General features: G+C 43.2%; 1 non-coding gene across 1 annotated transcript; it reads right to left on the minus strand.

Moving 5' to 3' along the window:
* Window positions 1-958: 958 nt before the first annotated feature.
* LOC114671659 (U2 spliceosomal RNA) lies at window positions 959-1,150 on the minus strand. Its single transcript, XR_003721687.1, has one exon. It is a non-coding gene; the product is annotated as a U2 spliceosomal RNA (small nuclear RNA).
* Window positions 1,151-4,169: the final 3,019 nt, after the last annotated feature.

Here is a 4,169-nt window from a genome sequence, read left to right on the forward strand (position 1 = left end):
ATCACTTCCCAGTCCCGTTTCTATATGTTGTGTTGCATACTTTTTTTTTTTTTTTTTTTTTGAGACAGCGCTATCCCCCAGACTGGTGTGCAGTGGCACTTTCTTGACTCACTGCAACCTCTGCCTCCCTGTTCAAGCAATTCTCGTGCCTCAGCCTCCCGAGTAGCTGGGATTACAGGCATGCACCACAACGCCTAGCTAATTCTTTGTATTTTAATAGTGACAGGGTTTCACCATGTTGCCCAGGCTGGTCTCAAACCCCTGAGCTCAGGTCTTCCACCCACCTTGGCCTCCCAAAGTGCTAGGATTACAGGCGTGAGGCACCGCACCTGGCATCCCATTCATTTTGAAAATTCAGTCACAAAAACAAAATGTCAAAAGCAGGGAATTCCAAGCTCTCTGCTCTCCTGCCCCGTCCCAGTACCCGCCAGTCCAGCAAGGGCGAGGATGGGAGCTATATCTGCTCTCACATACCCATCTTCTCCTCCTTTCTCAGAAAGGACCCCCCTAGGTTTGGAAGACAGAATGAGAGGCAGGGTCGTTTTACTCGACTCCTCTAGATGAGGGGTGGAGGGGGTGGGCACTGGGTGCTCTCACCAGGGTTGCTGCTGCCTCTGTAACTCCAAGAGAACTTCTTCCACCTCTGTCGCTGCCCATGTTGTTGCTCCCTGGGGACACATGTCCTAGCACACAGTCCCTTGACATGGGATTTCTAGCTCAGCCTGTTCTCCTGCTCAGCCCAGTCTGCCCCTCGCTCAAGTGATCTTCTTGTCCAACACTCTCTTGGATGTGGTACTGGCAAGATAGCTCAAGCCCACTGCTTTGTCGACTTCACTTATGGGAGACTATTTTTGCAGCACAAATGGTGGAAATGCAGTCTGGAACCTCGTTAACAGTGAATTAGAGTACTTTGTAGAACACTAGGGGAACAAAAGAAAACAATCTATCATTAACTCAAAAGGAATGCATTACTCCTGAAAGCATTGCAATTACATGCTGAGGCATGGAGAGGATAGAGCAAGCTCCCAAACCATTTCCGAATTCCAAATATTAATTTAATTCCCTGAACATAGATAGAGATCACATTCGATGCTTTAACTGATAGGAACAGATATTACATTTGTTTTTAGCCAATAGGCGGAGAATGCGTCTACTTACGCCACACCTCTCCTATTTCTCAGTTGAGGTGGAGGCTGACACCACAGATCCCTATAGCTCTCCAGTGCTCTGAAACCTTCCCTGATATTGCTCTGACCTGACGTAATGCTCCCAAGGAAACATCTTTCACCCTGAAAATAATCAGTCTCAGTATCTTATTCCTGAGGGCTGACCCAAACATCTCTTTTGTGTACTCACACTCATAAAGCTAAGTGGTCACCTCCATCCTCCCAGCTCCCATATTTTCTGAACCCCTTTGGGAGTCAAGGGACAGTTCTGGGAATCATGTCAACAAACTCTTTCTTTTAAACATTTTATTATGGACTGCACGCGGTGGCTCATGCCTGTAATCCCAGCACTTTGGGAGGCCAAAGTGGGTGGATCATTTGAGGTTAGGAGTTCAAGACCAGCCTGGTCAACATGGCAAACCCCCATCTCTACTAAAAATACAAAAATTAGTCGGGCATGTTGGCAGACGCCTGTAATCCCAACTACTCAGGAGGCTGAGGCAGGAGAATCGCTTGAACCCGGGAGGCAGAGGTTGCAGTGAGCTAAGATCGCGCCACTGCACTCAACCTAGGCGACAGAGCAAGAGTCTGCCTCAAAAAAAAAAAAAAAAAAAAACCACAAAGTTTGTATTATGGAAATTTCTGAACATCCACAAAAGTAGGGAGAATAGTATGATAAACTGACATGTATCTACCACACAGCCCAACAGGTGTCAACTCATGGCCAACCTTGCTTCAAATATTCCCTCACCTACTCTCCCTTTCCTCTGAAACATGTATCCAAAATATAGGAATTCTTTTTGTTCTTCTATTTTTTAAATAGAGATGGGGGTCTCACTATATTGTCCAGGGTGTACTCAAACTCCTGGACTCAAACAATCCTCTTGCCTCGGCCTCCCAAAGTACTGGGATTATAGGCATGAGTGGCCTCTTTTTGTTCTTTTAAACCTAACTGCAGTACCATCCACACACCTAAAAAATTAATAGCGATTTCTTAATTATCATCAAAAATATCTAGTACATACTCAAATTTCTTCCATTGTCCCATAAGTCAATATCCTAACAAGGTTCAAATATTGTATTTGAAACATTACTTATATGAGTCAGAGTACATTATGTTATGCTGTTATGTTTAGCAGACAACTTCAAAATCAGAGTGGCTTACAACAACCCGGATTTATTTCCTGCTCATGTGAATTTCCATTGTGAGTCAGCCCTGCATCCTCTTCACTCCTGGCTACAGGCTAAAGAAACAGTCTGTGTTTGGGATATGCCCAGTTCCTGACAGACGGAAATGAGGAATGGCTGAAACACACAATGTCTTTTAAAGTTTCTGCTCAGAAGTAGCAACCAACCATCACATCTGCTCACATTTCACTGGTCAAAGCAAACCACATGGCCAAAGCTGGTGTCAGCAGAGAGACAGGAAGTATAATTTTCCCTATAGGAGACAGCATCTGTTACTGGGAAGAATACAACCTATTCTTATGTCTCTTTTAATTTACAGGTTCCCCTCTTCATCTTGTTTTTTCAATTTATTGGTTGAAGAAAATGAGTAATTTGTGCTTTAGAATTTCCTATATTCCCTGCAGTGTGTTTAACATGTCTCCGTGTCACTTCTAGTTCTTCTAAACTTGTGATTAAACCTAGAGGCATAATCGGACTCAGAAAAAAATTAAGGCCTAAACTGAAGTACTAGATCTTTATATTGCTGTGTGAAGTCATTCAAAAATCCAAATTTGGGGCCAATTTTTGACCTTCCTAGATGGTCATGTGAGTTGTATCAGTTATATCTTGCTGTGTAATAAATTATCCCCAAACTTAGTGGCTCAAACGAAGAATAATCATATATTATCTCATGGTTTCTGTGAATCAGGAATTCAGACAGGGCAGAAGGGCATGGCTTGTTTCTGCTTTATGATTTCTGGGATCTTAGCTGGAAAACTTAAGGTCTGGGGGACTGAAATCATCTGGAGACTTGATTGAGACTGAAGGCTCTGTGTTCAAGGGGTTCATTCACTTCATTCACAAGTTGGTGTTGGTAAATTGGTTCTCTTCCATATGGGCCTACTCCTCATGCTGATTGAGCATCCTCACATGGTGGCTGACTCCCTGCAGAGTGATTGATCCAAAAGACCAATGTTGAAGCAGCAATGTCTTTTATGACCTAGTTTTGGGAACTTATCCACTGACACTTCTATTGTTTGCAAAACCAGCCCTTACCTAATATGTGGGAATAGTCTGCCCAAAGGCATGAATACCAAGAAAGGAGGTGCACTGGGGACCATCTTGGTGGCTGACTACTATATACATTAAGTGGTTTTTGATGTTAAAAAACAAGAAAGAGCCGGGTGCAGTGGCTCACGCCTGTAATCCCAACACTTTGGGAGGCCGAGGTGGGTGGATCACTAGATCAGGAGTCCGAGACTAGCCTGACCAACATGAAATCCCGTCTCTACTAAAAATACAAAAATTATCCAGGCGTGGTGGTGCACGCCTGTAATCCCAGCTACTTAGGAGGCTGAGGCAGGAGAATAGCTTGAACCCAGGAGGCAGAGGTTGCAGTGAGCTGAGATGGCACCACTGCACTCTAGCCTGGGCAACAAGAGTGAGACTCCGTCTCAAAAAACAAAAAGAAGGGACAGTCTACATCGTGTTCTGTGCAACAGTGATTTACAGCATTTGAGATGTCATGATCCAATAGAATTTCAAAGGAAAAGCTTAGAAGTTCCTAAATGGAACTAGTAGATCTTTATTTTGGCATGTAAAAAGAGCAATCTGTTAACTCAACCATCATTATTTTTTGTTTTTTATAAAAGTCTTTTTCATACAGAAGGATATTATCTCAAAATGAGGAATCATTTTTTGGATGTGGAACAGGGAGAACTCTTCTAAACTGCTGGTGAGGATGTACATGGAGAACCCACTTGGAAAGTATTCTATAGTCAAGTTGAGAATTTACGTACTCTATCACCCAACATTTCTTTTTTTTTCTTTTGAGAT

The sequence above is a fragment of the Macaca mulatta genome, chromosome 12 (assembly GCF_049350105.2).
Source record: "Macaca mulatta isolate MMU2019108-1 chromosome 12, T2T-MMU8v2.0, whole genome shotgun sequence".
In the NCBI taxonomy this organism is placed as follows: domain Eukaryota; kingdom Metazoa; phylum Chordata; class Mammalia; order Primates; family Cercopithecidae; genus Macaca; species Macaca mulatta.